The sequence below is a fragment of the Sphaerodactylus townsendi genome, linkage group LG10, assembly GCF_021028975.2.
Source record: "Sphaerodactylus townsendi isolate TG3544 linkage group LG10, MPM_Stown_v2.3, whole genome shotgun sequence".
NCBI lineage: Eukaryota > Metazoa > Chordata > Lepidosauria > Squamata > Sphaerodactylidae > Sphaerodactylus > Sphaerodactylus townsendi.
Genome location: NC_059434.1, coordinates 74,037,871 through 74,059,365, shown reverse-complemented (window position 1 = coordinate 74,059,365; position 21,495 = coordinate 74,037,871). Strand labels below are relative to the sequence as shown.

The window sequence follows — 21,495 nt, the reverse complement described above, 5'->3', positions numbered from 1 at the left end:
AAGTTAATTAATACACCGGACCAGTCTATGGTTCCTTGGGTGGAACTTGATATGCTATTCTTGGGAACTCCTTTCTAGTCAAGCAAAATTAAAATGAATAATCTGCCCCCAATCCATGGACTCAGGCACACACACAAACCCCACGGCAGATAATAAATATCCCAAGATCCCTGGTTCTGTGTATTTTGGCTTTCTCTTTCCGTGACATGTCCCGATGAAGATGTCTTCTCATGTACAAGGGCTGGAGAAGGGGTAGAGTGAGAAGAGCCATTCCTTCCACTGCCCCCCACCCCACCCCACATTTGCAAACACAACCTTTTACTACAGATCAAAACAATTGTTGCTCACTGGGTTATGATCATAACCATCAATATGATCACAAACGCCTCTCCCAGATCAACACACACTTGGCAATGAGTGGGCACGGGGCCACCCTTCTGGGTACAAAATGACCTTCCCAGTGACCTTGACTCGGAGCATCAAGGGCAACACTGACATCTCAGGCCAGGACAAATAGCTTTCAGATCCTCTGCTTCATATATGGCACACCACACACTTACGGCACCTCTCCTTCCATACTCCACATCCTTTTTGCAGTGGACTGGTTAATCCAGAATAACAACCACGTCCCGGTTGAATACTCACTAACCCTACTGCAGATTAGAGAATATTTGCTCTGGTCCCCAGCAAAAACAAACAAACCACGTTGGCCTCTGTACCCAGGAGTACGGGGTTGACTGCAGCATAAAGCGGGGTAGCTAATCCGCACTGAGTGCATTTAATGCGGCTCCAAAACGAAGTTACAAGGAAGGAAAAAAAAATGCAGCTGCTCATTCCCAGTTTTCCTCTTAGCCCACAGCAGCCTAAAAACACTTGAGCAACCAAATAAGGGCGGGGGGAGGCAGAGAGAAGGAGCCCCCAGCCCAGTCCGTTTACACTGAGGCGCTGCTCCGGATTTTCCTCTTCTGCAGCTGCTGCTCCTCCAGCGTGGCTCCAGCAGCCAAAGCAGGAAGGGCGAAGGAAACCGCCGGAAAGCAAAGCCAGCCAGCCCCGCTGCACCCTCTGTTGACTCAGAGCTCCGCAAGGTGAGGCTTTTCCAGCAATCCTGGCAGCCTGGGCGGGCGCTTGGCTCGCCCCGGCTGCCTCTCTCCGCAGTGCACTTGCAACGAGGTGGCACCGCGCAGCCCTCTCCCTGCTCGCGCACTTGCAAGCGCCTCCCCTTTGGTCCCTCCCCGTCTTCTCCTCCGCCCCCCCCCCCCCCCCGGTCTTGCCACAAACAGCGCCTGCACCCTGGCGCTTGACAGCCACAACATGAGTGCCGGCGAAGGCGCTGCGGAGCCCGCCCGGCTCCGGCTGGATTAATTTGCTGCTCGTCCCCCGGACCCTGAAGGAGGAGGATCTCTCGGCTTTTTTTGGGGGGGGAGGTGGCTGTTTGTTTTGGGGACATTGCAAGGCAACAAGCGGAGAGGAGGGAGTTTGGGGGCCCTGGAAGAGACTTGCAGCGCTGGCCCCGATCCCTGCTGCGCACAGCTCCCCAGAACTCAAGTGGAGGCACCCAAAGGCACCCGGCAGCGGCAAAGGTACTGCGTAACCTCCGCGCGCCCCTCAGCAGGCACATACCTGGGAAAGGAGGGCGAGTGGGATGTTAGGGGAGGCGAAGTGATGCGCAGATTTGGGGGGGGGGTCTTGCTTCTCCTCCCCACCCCACCCAATCGGGGCGATCTGCGTTTTTTTTTTTTTTTTTTTGCCGGCTTGCAAATGCATGTGGCTTGTTGCAGGGGTTTTTTCGCTTCGGGTGGGCGGGACGCAGCGACTGCTAAAAAAAAGTGCAGCGGCTTGGAGAACAGATGGGCTGACAAGTGGTGCAAAGAGAGCAGGCTTTTTGGGGATATCTTTTGCTTCCAGTCCTGCAGGTAGACCCGGGGCTGGGCAGGCGGTCGAGGCAGCTGATTGGGAGAGAAGCCGGAGGAGGAGAAGGCAGAGCCGGCGTGTTATTGCACCGAGTAGCCGCGGCTGCAAGAAGCAAGGCGGGGGGAGAGGCGAGAGAGCGAGAGAGAGAACCGCAGAGGCGCCTCGCGTGTCGGTGTGCATTTGTGCATTCGTCCGCGCCGGGCGTGTTTTCCCCGAGCTTGATCCCCGGGATTTGACCGGGCTTGGCTCGAGCAAGCCGGTCGCGGCGGCTGGGATTAAGCAGAGGGCAGATCGCTTGGGGGGGGGGGGGGGGGGGGGGGGGGGGAGGGCGAAGGTCCAAAGGCTTCTCAGGGGTTGGACTTGGCAAAGCAGAAGCTGCTGGTGAGGAGCAAGACCCCCCCCCCGGAAAAAAAAACCCAGCCAAGTGTCGCTTTTGCGGCATCAGAAGGAGACTTGGCAGCTGGAGGAAGCGTGGCAGCTCCGTGGCCCCTACCGCAGTGCCACGTGCCGGCCACCTCTCCCACTGGCGGTCCTGCCACCTTGGCTCCGGCAAAGGAGTGGCTCTCCTGACCCATTTGCAAAAAGCATATGGGGAATGTCTGGCTGTTCGGTACGGATGACCGGGTGGGAATTTAAGGGCCAGCCCTGGCATGGAAGGGGGTGGGTGGGTATCCTGTATATGCATAGGCTTTTGGATGCTGTGCCAGAAACAAAGGTCAGCTGAAAGGTTACGCCCCAAAAGAGAGACTGGTCCATTTGAAGTAGGGGAGGCAGGGCCCTGGAAGTGCAGAAGGCGATGGAAGTGAGCATCAAATGTTGGCTTTGCTGTGAACCTGTTCTGTGCAGGTGTTCACCTGGGTGGTTCCAGTGCTGACCCTTGGCATTGAGAGAAGTAGCAGATGGCTCACCCTCTTCCTTTGAATTCTCTGTCATTTTCTACAGAAAGGGAAGTCAGGGCTGAGACAGAAAAAGTGAGTTCCTCTTCCAGATTTGAATAGGGAGACGGCGTCGCCGTGTGATGACGCACGTATTCCTAGATGGTTCATGTTCGCACTCTGAACTGTGATGCTTACCTGCGCCTTTTCTCCAAGTATGGGAGAAGCCGTGCAGTGCCGGAGACAGAGTAGTTGTACACTTAATGATTTGGGGGTTAGGGAAGGCTTATAAAGACCATTAGACTTCAGGTAATGCATCAATTTAGCAACAGTCTGGTTCTCTTTGGGGGCATCAGAGGGTGGGGAAAGCGTAAGACGAGACCACCATGCCACTTACTCATGAGGATCAGTTTTCCAGTGAGAAGATGGGATTTCTCAAAATGCCCCCGTGCAACAGATTTCACTCTGCTGGAACCTGGGGGAATACAAAGCCCAGAGATTTGAAATGACTAATCTATCAAATTCTCCGTCACAGCATTACTTTCCTATTCAGTATGCGGTATCTGTTGCCACATCAGCCTTGAAGCGAAAGCATCTCTAGGGGGGGTGTTTTTCCGCTGGTCAGAGTGCAATCGAAGCCAGACAGGGAGACATGAGTTTTTGGGAGCTCGCAAGAAGAGGGAAACAGAGCATCCAGGTAGACCATGGGGGAATTCTAAGGATGGCAGGAAGATAACAGGAAGAAGGTATGGCCGGGAGGATTTCAGCTGTTATAGGACATCGGGCTTGGCATGTGTTCATATATCTGAGGCTCTGCAGTGCTTTCAGTCTGACAGCATGCAGTAATCGCACTAATTTTCACAGATTTTTCTTGTTCATCCTTTTCACAGCAGAATGTGACTACGAAACAATTGAAAAAACGTCCTTTCTGAGAGACGGTTCAAAGCCAGGCTTGCTCCCCCCCCCCCCCCCCCCGGTTTCTCCTTGTGGTGTATGTTGTACTTGAAGTGTTAAAATTCTCGAGAGGCAGAGGTGGAGGAAGCGAGAAGGGGGGGGGGCGACAGAGGATGGGGAGAAAAAAACCGAGGAAAAGGTTTACCAGTGCTTGCTTCAAACATTTCTTCTTGCTTACGCTTTAAAAGAGGATAAGATGGAAGCATGTTCGAAAATCGGTTCAGGGCTATATGAAAGTGAAATATTAATGACCTGGGGAAGCTCCGGAAGCAGATAACTTTGCACGGCGCCGTTTTGGAGGGATTCCGTTCGCTTTGCAACTCCTTGCGGTATATAAAAGAGTGTCTCTGTAGTGCAAATGCAATTAGAAACTTCAGGGCGGCAGGATTTGTAATTATGGGGGATAGCACTACGTTGGCTTGTGGTTGTGATAGCAAATCTAATAATCTTTTCCACTGGAGAACATCTGTGGTATGAATTGTTTTGATATTCTTGGAGGATGTTGTAGGCCTAATTCCTGCAGAGACGTTTGGAAATGCCTTGCCTAGGACTTTGGTCCAAATACCTTCGGTCCGCCAGTGAGAAGCAACGGAAGAGTTTGCTAACTTAAAGTTTCTCAGAGGACTGTGGTCTAGTACTCAAAGGAATTTGCCTTTCTCATTCTTGCATGGCTCTAAAACCTTTCTTCTCTTGATCACTGTCAGTATTCTTACATTTTACATATGAAGAGCCTTATTCATTCATTCTGGTAATCCATTTAGTTTCACTGTTGTTAGCAAGCTGCTGCTCTCTCCACTTTGTCAAACCAGGCCTCACTGCTTCCTCCTCCTTCCTTCCCTTATCTTGGAACTATCTTGCCACCTTGCCATAGTTCGCTGTCTGGTAGAATCATAGAGTTGGAAGAGACCACAAGGGCCACCAAGTCCAACCCCCTGCCATACAGGAATACACAATCAAAGCACTCCCGACATACGATCATCCAGCTTCTGTTTAAAAACCTCCAAAGAAGAAGACTCCACCACTCTCGGAGGCAGTGAATTCCACTGTCGAACAGCCCTGACGGTCAGGAAGTTATTCCTAACTAGTGGGGCCCGGCCACGCGTTGCTGTGGCAATTGTCCTTCTCATCACAGTCCCCAACCCACACAGTTGTCCATGCAGGTCCAATGATCCGCAGCATAGCCTTTTGGGGTGGTCAAATGAAATCCCTCTTTCCCTTTTCAATTCACATTGTTATATGGTGGTGTCTTTTTTTAGTATAATGTAACATTTAGTACAATTCCACAACGGAACTGTCCAGAGTGCGAATCCCGCTGTCCATGAGGTTGGTTGACACGCACAGTCCTGACTTGGGTAAGGCAGAACTGGGGCAAGGAGGCTATCCCAGTCAGGCAGCAGAGGCAGGGTGGTGAGGCGCTCAGATCGAGGCCAGCTCCCTGGGTTCTTAAAGGGCCATGTGCAAAAGAAGGGGAGCCAGTAGTGTTGGTTCGCCCCCACCTCGCGGATTTTCTTAGAAGAAAAAGGCAAACTCCAGCTCGCTTTTAGTAAAAGAGAGCTGTGGTGAATATGGGTGAGGAAGTGGGTAAGTGGTGGTTGGATGTGAGGGAGGGCAGAGTGAGGTGTGTGAGGATGAGCTGGATGTGTATGAGAGTATGTGTGTTGTGTGGTAGTATTGGGTGAGGCACAGAGAGTGAAAGTTACCTGCGTGTGTGTGTGGGTGGGGGGAACCCCACCTGACGTCTCACATGGCAAAGTGTGTATGTGTTTCACTTCCACTCGTATTACCTAACAGTGTTACCTATTTACTGTTTTCAATGCTCATCTCTGCCCATCTGCACGAACATTCTAAGCCCTCATACTAAGCCCTCAGGCCACAGACAGGTTGCACGAACATTCTAAGGGTGACAGTTAAACACAGCCAGCTTCATGGCCTGGTGCGGCAGGAAAAAGACGTTTTCCTGGCTCGGGTATGGACTTTCAGTGATTTGAAGGTCCGATTAACTGCCCAAAACAGGGAGGAATGTCATGTGAAAATTTGGGGGTGATCCATCCAGCCGTTTCGGCGTTAGGGCGTGACTAACAAAGTCACTGTTAGCTTTTTATATATAGAGATGTTTTGGTGGAATCTCTTTTCCTTCAAGTTTTTAAACTTGTTGTTAGGATCCTTTTTGCTGACTTTGACTTCCTGTTATACTTCTAGGCCAGGGGTGGCTAACCTATGGCGCTCCAGATGTTTATGGACTACAATTCCCATCAGCCCCTACCAGCATGCTAGCAGGGGCTGATGGGAATTGTAGTCCATGAACTTCTGGAGCGCCATAGGTTGGCCACCCCTTGGCCATGTTTTTTTCTTCAGCTGTCTTATCTTACCTTATATAATTGACTAACATGCAAAGTGTACAAACCCTCAACCAGTGGGGGTGCAGGGTGTGTGAACCCGCAACCAATGGGTGTAAGCAACTGTCCAATTGGTTGACGGTTTGTCCTCACCTCCCCTGAACCCCGTCCGCCCTCCCTGCCCCCTGCTGTGGTGTCTCCTGCATCAGCAAGAGACCGGCGCTTCTCCTTTTCTCTCTGAGTGGGATAGGGCCAATTGCTTCCTTTCAGGCTGGTACTACTGGAAAGACAGAAGTTGGGGGGAGGGGCTCAAGCTGAGACAGAGTGGAAGAGCCGGGTAAGTAAGGGAGAGGCAACAACAGGAAGCCATGTCCCAGATAGTGCCACGGCCAGTGCAGCTAAAAGGAGAGTGGTTGGGGGGAGTGCAGGGAAGGCCACTTCACTCTCCCCCATCCTTGCTAGAGCCTATTTCATTGCACTCTGAAATGGGTTTTCCTGCTAGTATCTGTTGTATTTGTATATTTGGAAGGCCATGCATTGTGCTTTCTCCCCTTTAATCCTCTCAATGACCTTGAGAGTTGGATTAGATTGAGAGTGTGACTGACCCAAAGATCACCTCATGAACTTCATGGCTGGGGGAGGGGGGGGATTTCTATTTGGATACCCCAATCCTAGTCCATCCATTCAACCATTTAACTGCGCCTTTTTCTGTCTTTGTAATGGTGAGAGCATTAGTTATCAGCATGTACATTTCGTTACTGAAATAGACATGCAACCACCTGTACTGTACTGAGGTTCCACTGACACACATTTATGACCCTCCTTGGTCAGAAAAGTTATCCACTACACTCTGTTCCACTGAAAGATTGAAGTGCAGTCAGTTGTGGTGCAGCGAAAGAGTAACAGTGTGCTTCCACTTTCGAAAATAGTCCCGAATGAATATGAGAATTGACATTCATTTTTAAGCGCTGCCTTTGTCAAAACTGTTATTCTGTGCATTATTAAACATGATGTTTGGATACAAGAACATTTCTAATGCATCGAATGACTGTCAGCAATACATGCCTTTTGCAAACTGCGTCATCTATTCCTATGCCTGACTTCTCCGATACCTTCTTCCCCACCCTCTCCCAAGCTGTGCAGGGAATCTCTGCGGAGGACTTATCCCAGCTCCCTTTGAAGAAGAAGAGGAGGAGTTTCGATTTATACCCCACCTTTCTCTCCTGGGTCCCTTCCGCACATGCAGAATAATGTACTTTCAATCCACTTTCACAACTGTTTGCAGGTGGATTTTGCTGTTCCGCACAGCTGCAAAGTGCACTGAAAATGGATTGAAAGTGCATTATTCTGTACGTGCGGAGAGGGCCCTGTAAGGATACTCAAGGTGGCTTACAAGCTCCTTTCCCTTCTCCTTCCTCTCCCCCCAACAGACACCTTGTGAGGCAGGTGGGGCTGAGAGAGATCCAAAGGACAGTGACTAGCCCAAGGTCACCCAGCAGGAATGTAGGAGTGCAGTTCACCAGAGAATCCTCTGCCACTCAGGTGGAGGAGTGGGGAATGAAACCTGGTTCTCCAAATTAGAATCCACCTGCTTCTAACCACATGTTGTGCTTCTGTGGTTGTAATATCCTACTAGACCAAATCAAAGACCCAGCTAGACCAGCATCTTGTTTCCAACAGTGACAAGTTTGACAATAACAATTCTTAGTATTTGTACAGTGTTTTTGGTGTTCAAAGCACTTCCTATAGAAGAGATGGCTCCAGGAAGTTCTTAAATAGGTTAACAAGGCAACATTCCTTCTCTGTTTCTGATACTGCCATTGGCAATTCCATTTAGCTATCTAGACAAATAACCCCGATGGAGAATCCTTCATGACCTGGTTGAGAATTAACAATGGCATCCTAAGCAGAGTTACACCATTCTAAATCCGCTCAAATCAGTGCGCTGAGAAGGTCGGAACTCTGCATAGGATTATAGGCCTACAAATAACTCCCAGTACCTTTATAGTCCAGTTCTTTCTCCCACCCCTAGAACTATCATGCTGACGTTGCTTAAATATTCTGGAGTTTAGGGGTTGGGTGCATTTCCATCTTCTGTGGTGACAATAACTTGTGCTTCATTTTGTTGGCTTTGTCGCTGAAATCTGCTCACCCCCGTTTGCAACATTTTATTTCGGCTTTGTGACTTAACATGTGAAATGCGGCATGTATAAGCGCTTAGCGGTAGCATGCGTTGTGCTATTTACAGTGGGGCGATTTTGAACGCATCTACACCAACTGAGGGCCTGTAACACTGTGGTAATGGAAGCTACAGCTGTGTGTATTATACACACAATTGAATAAATAACAGCCTAGCTGTTCACTAGTTAAATTTGCGGGCATGCATATGCATCGTTTTTTCCCACTGCCTGTCAGGCGGCATGTCAGCTTGTATTGCTTAGATACTACAAACTTGCCTGCTCTATGTGAGTGGCAAGTCTAGTGAGATTTCCCTCCTGGATTGTAACAAAATACTTGTGCTTTATATGGGAGGCTATTGCTTTTATCAGCTCCGTCATCTGTCCTATACATGATAGTCAGCCCATAATAAAGCCTGAGGATTGGGAATGAGAAAGAAAGAGACTTGTCACGAAGATAGAGGAACAGCGCAGCGGATGCTCGGAAGACATCCTGGGGGGAAAAAGAGAGAGGGAGAAAAATTGCAAAAATATCTACATTAAAATCTCTCGGCCTGCATTATGTAATTTTTTTTGGTATCAAAAAATTAATTTAGATGGAGGATGACTGAATAAGGTCCCGTGTAGGAATTGTTAGCAGAAATGGAGTTCAAGGCACACAATCACTTGTCGGCTCGTTGCCTGTAAATATGTAGGGTTCCTCCCCGCCTCCGCTGTGTGGTTTGGTGCTTCTCAAGAATGGGACTCTAATGTTGGGGGAATGACCAGATGCAAGCTAATTAAATCTTGACATCTTTCACCCAATCTGTATTAGCAGTTTAGTTCCGGGAAGAAGTTGTCACAGTCCGGCTGCGGTTCTGTAACCTGGTGAGATTAAAGGCTGATTTGCAAGGGCATGTGCATGATTAATTTATATGATGCCCCTCCCTGTGCGTGGCATTTTACAGAACCGGCCAAATTGCCAGTCCCTCCTCCAGTGAACTTGCCTCACTTATAATGTAATCATTATTTATTTCCTTATTTCTTTTGTTGAAGCATTTGTGCGCCAGCGTACCGCCCAGGGGGACATATAGGGCCAAATGTCCCCAGGCTGTGGCCATTTAGTCACGTGGGGAGCAAAAAATTGCCCACCACACCCCTCCTCCTTCCCCACAGGTCAATGCACTGACTTCAAGACCTGGTGCAAAAAAAGTTGTTTGGTCGTGGTACAGGGAGGGCGGCTGCCCATAAGGGGTGTGTGTGGAAAACTCAGATTTTGCACCAGGCTACATTTTCCCTAGGTATGCCTCTGGTGCCCCTATGTTCCCCAAAGGTGGTATATAACCCCCCCCCCCCATATTAATCAGCAATGACATTAACAACTAGCTAGTCTACATTTAAGCAACTGTCTGCAGTCTACCACCAGCCCATGCTGAAAACAAATGCCCTTCAAAAAACCCTCACAAAGCCATGCTCTGGATGTTGCTAAAAGAGTCCCAGACACCTCCAGCTAAAAGGGTATTGTAATAGCTGCTGGATGGCCCAGGCTATCCGAGTCTTTTCGGATCTTGGAAGCTAAAAAGGGTCGGCCCTGATCAGTGGTTTGATGGTAGACCTCCAAGGAAAACTGGAGCTGGTATGTAGAGGCAGGCAATGGCAAACCACCTTTCTTCATTTCTTGCCTTGAAAACCGTCTGGAGTTGCCATAAGTTAGTGATGGCGAACCTTTTAGAGACCAAGTGCCAGGAGTGGAGCAAGGGAAACTGCACCCAGGGCACGCGTGCACCCCACACCCCTGCCATGCCCCTGTCCGCCCCCGCCCTACCCTGGAATGCCCCGAAACACTGCTGCCATGCCCCCAGAACACCCTTGCCATGCCCCCACAGGGGCACATGCCCAGTGCATTGCACACCCCTCGTCCCCTTGACGCTACGCTTTAATGTCGATTACTGCAAACTGGGGTGATGGCGCGCGTATGCCCTGCAAAGAGGGAGAACTCTGAAAGAGGCCACCGCAACGCACGCGTGCCATAGGTTCGCCACCACTGCCATAAGTCATCTGCAACTTCATGGCACTTTCGGCCACCTGTAGGTGATATCTCTGAATGAGTTCTTGGAAATCTGCTGCTAGCCAAAGCAAACAGCGCTGACCTTATTACAGTTAGGTTTCAGCAGTCCGGTGTGCGCGACAACCCCGGGTGATGCCATAGAAGAAGTGGCCCTTTGTAAACCCTTTCCCTGTGATCAGAAACGTCACTCATCACAGGGAAGGGGAGTCTGTGTGGCCACTTCGTCTGCATGGTCACCCTTGTGGATGACCAGGTGAGGTCACGAAGACAGCAGGCGGGGCCAGCGTGCTCACTTTTCCCTCTTCAAGTTCAGTGAGTCTGCTGTGTGTACCAGGCTAGCGTACGGCAGCTTTTATGAGTTCTGCCTGTATGTGCAGAAGGAGAAAAGGAAGTGTCTATTCAGACACACTGTAGTTTTGAAGTGAGTTAAAGGTGTCTTGGTAAGAGTCATTAGTGCATATGGTGTGAGCACATTCATCCCACTGTTGTTTTTGTTAATAGGTTTTGCTGGTTTCTGAGGCATCGGAGAACCTGCTGTACCTATTTGATCAGAGACAATATTGGGCAAAAGAAACAGGAGTTCATGCCACGGGCAATAGAACCTCTTTCTTGGCCACCTTCGCATCCCTTAAGCATGACTGTCTATTCTTAGCCCATTTGAGTAGGTACAATTTGACAGTGATGATTGCTGTGGTTTTTTTAATGATGGTCGCTGGTGGTTGTTGCTGTAGTGGGTTTGAAGGCTTGTGGAAAAAAAACTTCATTGTTGTGATGTCTTCTGTAATGGCACCTCCTCGCTTTCATCATCTGTGCTCGCCGTCAGAAATGCGCTGGCTGCAACGTTAGTTTCATTTTTCCCCCCTGTCGATTCGGAATGCTTCTATTGACTCCGGCAGAGGGGAGATTTCACCCTTGGAAACTACTCTGCTATTAATCATAGCATAATATGCAGCCACCTGTTAAAGCCAGAATCAATAGCTGTCGTACGGGTAGCCATTTGTTACCGGTTCCACCAAATGTTAATGACTGCCGAACGGAAAGAGCAAAATCCCGTTTTTGGAACGAGGCTGCCTGCGAGTTTGTGCTGGCGAGCAGACTTCTGTGTGTCAGCGAGACAATGAAAGCAGCAGTCGGGCCAAGTCCAAAATCCAGCACTGCTGTGCTTCTGGTAGTGGCTGACACACACACATTGTGCGTTTGTGTTCAGTGTTCCACGTGATAAGAACATCTATTGAGGTAATTCATCTTCCAGCCATGTGAGACAATATGAAGGCATTAGATAAGGGAGTAGTACAGATATAAGGAGTGCACATTGGCAGGAATGTGTAAGGTGTTCAGAAATGTTTTGTGCGTAGGGAGGCTTGTGTGATGCATGCGACTGCTACCACATGGGGTGGACCTATCAAATGATTTCTACATGCACAAAGCTCTGCACAAGCTATTTTTTGTGTATGCAATTTCTGGGCCCTATAAGATTTAGGAAGGGAAGTGCTTGGTGTTGCAGAAGAACTTGTGAAACAGGACTGTGCCGAGTCTGGCTGTTGTGAGTTTTTTGGGCTGTGTGGTTGTGGTCTATGTGGCCATGGTAGGGTTTTCAAAGCAAGGGACCTTTGGAGGTGGTTTGTCACTTCCTGCTCCTGGAATTCTTGGAGATAGCCTATCCAAATTCCAATGTGGACCAATCCTGCTTAGCTTCTGAGATCTGACTGGATCTGGATAGCTATACCCATCTATATTTTAGGATTGCTAGCAAGGCAAAATGCAGTCTTAGCTTTACTTGTGTGTAATTTTGCAGGGTTTGGGCTTTCTATTTTGTGATGTGGACTTTTATTGTTGCAGGGTTGGAGGGTAGGTAAGGAAGAAATCCCCCCCCCCCCCTTACTAGGGCAAGGATAAGTAAAAGCTAAATCCTCTCTGACAGTTCTATATCCAAAATAATTTTGAAAACATGCTGTGAATGACATCCCAGAACCAACCTTGGTAGCATTTTTCAATGTGCAGTCTGTTCTTAATGGGTATCACTTTTTTCCTGATGTTATTTAACCTAAGTCTTTTCTCCTGCGGCTTAAGCTCATTATTATTTTTTCTATCTTTGCTAGCAGTACAGAACAACCGGTTACTATTCCTACATAACACAGCCTGATATGTATTTGAAAATACCTATCATGCTTCCCTAATCAATCGCCTTCTGAAGCAAAATACTACGTGTAGTCATATCTTTCCAACAGTTCTGTCTCCATCATATTGACTTGCTGTAATCACAGTTGTTGGAATTCTTTTTTTTTCATACCTGTCAAACTAACTTTGATATCAAAAAAGCTGAATTGTGTTGTCTTTATAAAATATGCAAAATAAACAGATGTTTGCAAAATCATTTAATCTGCATATAAATTGTCTAGAGAGGAACAAGATGTTCTCCTTTGCCTGGATATTGCAGGGTGATATATATATGACATTACTTTAGGAACTAGAAGTCAAAACAACAACAAAACAAAAACTAGATGTTTGGATTCTAAATCCTCCACCCCGCACGAATTGCTATGATACGAATTTCTTAATATGTTTTCCATAATCTTTGCATTGTTTGAAAAATAACCCCAGATTTTTTTTTTCACAGCCTGTTTGGAAATTTGAAATACCTTCACAGTTATGAGCATTTAAGTGCCCTTCAGTACTTTTAAAAGAAAATTGCTAGTTTGATTATGAATAAGAGACCGGCCATGTCTTGAAATGAAGAAGAGTTTGGATTTATACCCCACCTTTCTCTCCTGTAAGGAGACTCAAGGTGGCTTACAAGCTCCTTTCCCTTTCTGTCCCCAAAACAGACACCTTGTGAGGTAGGTGGGGTTCAGAGAGTTCCGAAGAACTGTGACTAGCCCACCAAGGTCAGCCAACAGGAATGTAGGAGTGAAGAAACACATCTGGTTCACCAGATAAGCCTCTGCCACTCAGGTGGAGGAATGGGGAATTAAACTGGGTTCTCCAGATTACAATCCACCTGCTCTTAACCACTACACCAGTGGTGGAGAACCAATTGGCCATGGGAATGGGGCTGATGGGAATTATAGTCCATGAAGATCTGGAGTGCCATAGGTTTGCCACCACAACACTACACCATGCTGGCTCCTGTCCTCTTCCCTTCCACCCCATTCATAAGTAGAAGTGATTTGATTATTGCATGTAAGTTACTAGCACCTTTAACTAACTTTGTTTCCAATGCCTGTTTCCTCTAGAGAAGCACCTCCTATGACAATTATGGGCAATTATTTTTTCCATGGGGCCGCATAAGAAACAGAAAATATTGTGGAGGGCCAGGCCAAAAGGTAGGGGGGCGAGGCGCTTTTGAAAACCTCCCAGAAGCAGGCAGTCAAGGCAACCGGCTTCTGCGGGGCTTTCAAAGACACCTCGCTCCCCAGCAAGGCAGGGTTTTGAAAGCAGAAGCAGGCAGCCATGACGGGCTTCAGCGCCTAGCTCTATGGTGAGGGCCAGTCAGGGGTCATCCAGCCGGGCGGATGTGTGAGGGCAGTATAATGGCTGGAGTCTGTCCTATGATGTTTGTTTCACAGTTCTGAGCAATCAGTATAGTGTGTCATTTTGCACTATGCTGTGGTGACATTTAGCGTGGCTGCTGGCCGGTTGGCCACTCTCAGAATTTACTTGCTTGGATTACCTGTATCCCAGGAAACAGGTGCATTTTGAATGTATGTGCTGCTTTGAGGGTGGAGTGAGGCTTTGAGGGTGGAGTGAGGTTAGATCTATGCTAATTTACATTTATTTCAAAACATTATTGCACTTTTCCCAGTACTGTTTTGTTGCTTAAGATAATTGCAAAGGAATTGCTACCCGTAAACAAATCAAATAAAAAATCACCCAAATGCTCCCTGATGGACTTGCATTTTCTGTCACCTCACCTGCATTTGATAAGGCCAAATTTAGCTCTGAAGAAGAAGTATTTAGCTCTGAAGAAGTATGCAGCAGGTGCCTATCGGCATGAAATGGGCTTGGTTGTACGGGCTCCTTGAAGAAGGTGACTAGCCCACATTCTTATAAAATCAGCTTGTCATTCTTGTCTCTAATTGTTATTTTCTTAAACGCACCTAAATATTGGAATGCAAATCTGTTCCAGGAGAAGTGACGATCCTAAAAGACAGCAAATATAATCTTTGGGTGGAGCAGAGCCCTGCCCCTGAACTTGAGCTCCTGGCTGAAGTTGTTTTCTTTGAATCGGTAGCGTGACTCACTCTGAGCTGATCAGCTTTGCTGTCACAGGAGTCACTGGGAGGTGAGGAGAGGCTTCAGGGGCATCCAGTGAAGTTGGTAAGCAGCAGATCCAGGGCAGACAAAAGGAAATACTTCTTTCCAAACTGAGAGATTTAAATCTGGAATTTGCAATGAGAGGATGTAGTGATGGCCGCAGGCACTTAGAGCTTTAAAAGGAGGTGCGACAGATTCATGGAGGAGAGGTTGAACAGTGGCAACTAGTCTATAAGCGGCTACTAGTCATGGTGACTAAAGAAGAGTTTGGTTTCATACCTCACCTTTTTCTCCTTTAAGGGGTCTCAAGGTGGCGTACAAACGACTTCCCTTCCTCTCCCCACCACAGACACCTTATGAGGGAGGTGGGGCTGAGAGAGTTCTGAGAGAACAGTGACTGGCCCAAAGTCACCCAGGCTGTCTTCAAGTGGAGGAGAAAACAAATCTGGTTCACCAGAGTAGAGTCTGCTGCTCATGTGGAGGAGTATGGAAACAAACCTCTCAAGTCATGAGTGAAGTATTAGGACCGTGGTGGCGAACCTTTGGCACTCCAGATGTTATGGACTACAATTCCCATCAGGCCTTGCCACATGGCCAATTGGCCATGCTAGCAGAGCCTGATGGGAATTGTAGTCCATATCATCTGGAGTGCCAAAGGTTTGCCACCACTGTATTAGGACATAAAAACAGCTGTCCAGTCAATGCAACTTTATTTACATTGGTGCATACGATGCACAGACCTCAGGCATGCCTTCAGTGAGAACTTTATGCCTGATGGCCATCTGCCAACTCAATATTAGGCTTGATTCCTGTTTGCTCTGTGCAGTTTTAGGGATCTGCGGAAGAGATATGGAAACAAACAAATTAGAGAGTATGGAAACAAACAAATTAGAGCCCACTGCTTTCAATCATGACACCACACAGTCTTGATCCTAGTGGTTGCTGCAGCAACTATAGAATACCCATTCATCTGAATGGGGCTAACGAATAACAAGTCCTGACTTACAGTGGCTCTGGCCAGTTTCTGGGAAGCTTGGCGGGTGACAGGGAAAGTACTGGGAACTCCCATGTCCCCCATAGTCACGATATTTGGGAACCCTGCACTAGGGCTTTTAATGTGGTATCAGCTGCGGGTGTTTGGGGAGGAAGTTACTTGGGATTTTATTGTGCTCTGTATGGGCTTCAATTTGGGGTTGTAAACCGCTTTGACCCACAAAGGAAAAGTTGGGTACAAATATTTTATTTTAAATTTTTTTGGCTTTCTCGTGCCTTCGAGTTTGATGTTCAAGGAGTGTGGCATTGCAAACACAGGCCCCTTCTGCACATGCAGAATAATGCACTTTCAATCCACTTTCACAACAGTTTGCAAGTGGATTTTACTATTCTGCGCAGCTGCAAAGTGCAATGAAAGTGGATTGAAAGTGCATTATTCTGCATGTGCGGAAGGGGCCACAGTGCTGCTCAGCTTGTGCCTGTTCATGCATTTTGCTTCCCAGTTTCTGTTCACACATGCGAGCGTGTTATATGATTTCTCTCCTCCGGTTGGTACATTCCCTAGGAATTCTCTGTCCTTCATTTGCATTGTGGGAGAACAGCACAAGCTTCTCCCTCCGTTTTACACTTTATTATATTTCTGCTGGGTTTTTATTCCTTCTTGGAACTCAAGACAAATTATAACCTGAAATATCTCCTATCCAGGTACTGATGAAACCTAGACCTTCTTATGTTCATTAAGGTGGGTGTGGCTTCCATCAATATCCTGGGACAACCATATTCTCTAGTATAGTGGTCCTTCTCTTTTAATCCACTACTGCCCACCAAGTACCCAGCATTATAATGAGATACCTCCCAAGCCATGAGTGAAGCATTTGGGACATAAAAACAGCTGTCCAGTCAAGGCAACTTTCTTTACATCGGTGCATATGATACACAGACCTCAGGCATACATTCAGTGAGAACTTTATCCCTGATGGCCATCTGCCAACTCAGTATTAGGCTTGATTCCTGTTTGCTGTGTGCCATTTTAGGGATCTGCGGGAGAGATATCTGGGACTTGGGATTTTATTCTTACAGAGGGGTGGGCAATATAACTCTCCACTGTTAGCTGTCAGAAGAGTGATGAGGGCAGTGGTGGGATCCAAAAATTTTAGTAACAGGTTCCCTCGCCAGCCCCCCCTCAGCAAAGGGGGCAGAGGCGTACCTAGGCAAACCAGAGCCCCTGGGCAAAACCTGAGATGGATGCCCCCCCCCCCCCATGGGCAGCCACACCACCACGACCCCAAAACATTTTTTTGCACCAGGTCATTTCTAAATCATCATCACATTATAGAAAATGCCCCAACTCACAAATCTGAACACAGCAATGGTGAAACACACAGGTTCTTTGATAGAGACTGGTGAGATAGAATGTACGAAAGGCTGAGAATCCATGAATTGCAGTACCTGAAAGGGATTAACCCAGTTCAGGGAGTTACATTATTTGTCGCAATTGCTATATGGAACCTTCACGTTCAAAGGCAGTATGCCTCTCGGGGAGGTGAGGGCGTGGAGGTGGAAAAGCAGACCCAATTAGTAACCCCCTCTCGGCACACACAAATAATTAGTAACCCACTCTTGGGAACTGGTGAGAACCTGCTGGATCCCACCTCTGGATGAGGGTCCTAAAAATCCCAGTTGCTCTGATGCCCCCCTCCATGCGTAGTTAGGTCTCTAGGGGACTGTAGGGTCCTCCATAAGAATCACTTCTCTAATGCGGATCACTGCTCCAGTATGTGTTTTGTTAATACCTGGGCAGGTCAAGAGTTGTCAGAATCATGCAAACTGGAACTGTTCATTTGCTCGTCAGCAGAAGATAATAGCGGGGGCAGGGTCTTACACTACTCTTCTTGCAAATGGAATCTTGACCCTGGGGAATTTGCAACCAAGGGTCAAGTGCTGGGAAACAAAGAGAAATACGTGGGAGTATGAATCAGCCCTACGCTGCTGGAGCAGCATCATGCTGGACCTCCAAGGTTCTCTGATAATCTTTCTAATCTCAATCAAGGCACAGTCAGAATCCCACCTCCCTTCCTGACCTGAAAAAAGTGCTTTGATAGCTTAGTTAAGCTTCTGAGCTAGTGCCAACAGTCGGGGTCAGATGGGGTTGGATCTTGCGACAAGGAGGGTGGTGGTATCCCTACTCCAGTAGTTGGACCTTCACATCTCATTCAAGGACACACTGCTTTAGCACTGCGGAGCATACGACCAGGTTTTATTGCTTGAAATATATTTTATTTAGCAGAGGGAAATCCATGCGGCGTGTGTTTACTATATTCGTATTTTTCTTCCAATAAGAAGCAAATATTCTTAATTGGATATTTTATTATCGCAGACATTTCATTTCCCGCTGTATAAAAATCTGTAGTGTATCCTTTTCTTATTTTACCATGGGAATTTTAATACATCAGTGACAATAAGAATACTTACTGGAAAGTAGTAGATGCTTGAAAATTACTCTCTTTATTTCCCAGGGGTTAACATCTGCACATCAAAATAGAATCAAGCGACATATTACGTACAGTAAAAGGTTCTTGGCTCCAGAAATCAAGAAGCCAATCCATTATAAAATAAAATTAACTCTTTGAGGTCTGAATTGCTCCGCTTCCTGTGGGGAAACCATCACTAGTTTTTCAGGACTGGGCTGGATTCATGTTCACATAGGTTTTCTCCAAGCTTCCATTTTCCCTCTCTGCAAGAAAAAGGAACAAAGAAATTTAGGGAGGATACCCACTAGCAACTGGATCTCTTCCAGTAGTTGATAGGTGTCATTTTTTATTTCTTACTTCTTGTAATGGAGGGGCCAGGTGACCATCTGCCGTATCATCTGGACGAAGCCATGGCCAAAAGGTGCAGTTTTTATTCTGGGCATATGCCGACTTTGGTGATTAAGAATGTTCCTGGCAAAAAGCAGAACAGTTTCTGTATGATAGTTCTGGCTTTCAGGGACATACAACCCTGCCGCCTGCCAGGACCCTACATTTGAATGGTATCATTTTCATGGCATCCAACCAGCTGGTGTTAATTGTTGTCAAATAATAGGTTTGCTTTTTTAAACATAGGGCCAGTGAGAAGTGGCCAGTGAGAAGTTTCTCCTGTTCCGTTCCTTTACTGTTGTGAAATTTTGTTCTGTGTGCATCTGTTTCTCTTTTGGATTGTCTACCCTCAGGTGGGGGCTGACATTCTCCTGGAATTGCAAATGTGTATTTAATTTAAATGTTTGGATCTTGCTTTGGGTTGAAACCAGGGTAACCTAGTGGAAGGGATGGGATTATTTCCACTAGTTCTCGCTTCTTGCTGCAGACATCCTGGTTTGCCTCTCACACTGATTGTGAGAGATCCCCTGTCCGTAAGACGTGAGGAGATAGTGGGCTATGGGAGGAAGGAGGAAAAAAGAAGAAGAGTTTGAATTTATACCCTGCAGTTCTCTCCTGTAAGGAGATTCAAGGTGGCTCATAAACTCCTTCCCTTCCTCTCCCCACGACAGACACCTTGTGAGGTAGGTGGGGCTGAGAGAGTTCCGAAGAACTGTGACTAGCCCAGGGTCACCCAGCAGGCATCATGAGTAGGAGCAGGGAAACAATTTTATTTCACCAGATAAGAGTCCACCATTCATGTGGAGGAGTGAGGAATCAAACCTGGTTTTCCCGATTAGAGCACTACACCATTCTGGCTCCCTGGTTTAATAACTAAACTAAAATATCTTGCATGAGCAGAAAATCTAGTCCGGGTCCAACTGCTTAACTCCTTAGACTCAAGTTGTACTCCACAAGGGCAACACAGAACTGTGCCTGAGGCAGTGACCAAATTTACGTATAAAAGTGAGCACAATATAAATGTAAAAATACAAAAAACCCAAGACTCTGATTTGCACAAGGGCAGTCAAACGGGAGACATCGCAGCAAATAATTAATCAAAATAGCAGGATTGGTCAACAGGCAGCAAGCACCAAAAACAAACAGCTCGTTTTCAGCCTAAGAAAAAAAATAATCTTGGTACCAATCGAACTGCTGTGTGAGGAAAATTCCAGTGTTGGGCTGCCCTGGCAGAGGAGGAAGCCCTGTTCCTGGAGAAAGTTCCTGTTCCTTGTTTTATCATGAAGCAGGGCCTGAGAATTGGTTAATATGGGAGTAAGGAACCCTGACTTGGATAGCCTAGGGCAGTGGTGGCGAACCTATGGCACGGGTGCCAGAGGTGGCACTCAAAGGCCTTTCTATGGGCACGCGCAAACAGAGTTCGTCATGTGGGGGGAAATTGCCCCACCCCCACATCTAGGCTGGCCTGGGCTGCTGGGCTCGATTATTAGCATTAAACCTAAGACCTAGTTTTGGGGAAGCAGTATAGGTAACCCTGTTAAGCTTTTAAACCCTACTGATTTTCTTGCGAAGAACTAAAGCACAATCCTTTATCTGGGAGTAAGCTTGGTCGCTGGCAATGGGGCTTGTTTCTGAGTAAACCCTCCTAGGGTCATGATTCACCCGTTTGAAGAATTGCATGGTTGCTTCAAAGCAAAGCCACCAACTACCACCAAGCTTACTCCCAAGTAACGCACGCCTCGTAGCCAACCATTTTTTCTAAACCAGAACCTCAGTATTCAGGTTAAATTGCCATGTTGGCACTTTGTGATAAATAAGTGGGTTTTGAGTAGCAATTTGGGCACTCGGTCTCAAAAAGGTTCACTATCACTGGCCTAGGGCGGCTAGCCTGATATCATCAGCTCTCAGAAGCCAAGCTGGCTTGACCCTGGTTAGCACTTGGATGGGAAACCACCAAGGAATACCAGGGTCACTATGCAGGCAATGGCAAACTCCCTCTGAAAGCCTCTTCCTTGAAAACCCTACAGACTTGTCATGGTTCAGCTGTGCCTTAATGGCACTTCCTACCACCAAGGTGCCCCATGCGCTTAAAGTCTACCTGGTGACATTTGGCATGATGGAGTCCCGGTGTTTCCCATTGTTTAACCTCTTGCCTAATCGTTCGTGAGCACAGCTTTCTATCAACCTCGACTAGTCTTAACTGGAAAGGATATCCTTTGCTTCTGATCAATATCCAAGAGCCATTACTTTCTGTGTGAAATGAGGATTTGGCGTTTAGAAGGCCCCTCATTTGTCGAAATCACGTTCTGCCCGTGTCCTGAAAATAATAAACAGTATGTCATTAAAACCAATAATGAATTTGCTGGGCTGTTTAGAAAGTACTACTTTTCCTGAAAAGCTGGGTTAATCTCTCGCCAAATCCATAAGTAATTCAGCCTTAGCTGTGGTTTCAGCATTTTTTCCCTGGAAAGCATACCAGAGACAAAGGGGGAGGGAAATGGGCAGCGTTAGTAGCAATCTCTGGGTTTTAAGTTCTTAGAAGAACATTGCATCTGCTTTCCAGAGAAAGTATCTAAAATGCCTCCCTGTTATTACTAGATTATAATTATGTATAACAAGGATTTACTGCAGGAGAGAGGTAGTTTTGCCGCAGAATAGCCTCTTAAAATAAAGGGTGCTTGTTTAACACCCAGCTTCATTTTGCTCGAAAATTTTGCATTTATTCATGACTGCTGCCGGAAACCTATCGGAAGAAAATGTGCCAGTCGAAACTACTCCAGCAGTGCTGATCTTTGAGTTACTGGCTTGTGCTAAGTTGTTCACAGCTGGACGGATGTCAAAGAGAAGAGGGGAAACAGTTATTTCGCATCCTATCCAATGAGCATAAGATGAAAGGGAGACTTTTAAGCCACAGGGAAGTCTTTGAAATAAGAGATATGTACTTTAGCACCTTTAGAGAACAACATAGTGTCCAGGAAATACTGGATGGGTAGCAGATAGGATGTAGGAATTAGGCTATATGAAGTTCTTTCCAAGGGTTCTACCTTGGGGATATACACCATTTTGTCACAGTGTTTTTCAGGTTCAGCT

At 47.1% G+C, this 21,495-nt stretch overlaps 1 protein-coding gene across 1 annotated transcript in view; it reads left to right on the top strand.

The window, feature by feature from the left end:
- The first annotated feature begins 1,271 nt into the window (after positions 1–1,271).
- LOC125440105 (serine-rich coiled-coil domain-containing protein 1-like) overlaps positions 1,272–21,495 on the top strand; it is a 534,627-nt gene continuing 514,403 nt past the window's right edge. Inside the window, exon 1 of the mRNA XM_048509679.1 lies at positions 1,272–1,580. The gene's annotated coding sequence lies outside the window, so the exon portion shown is untranslated. The remainder of the gene's footprint in view (positions 1,581–21,495) is intronic.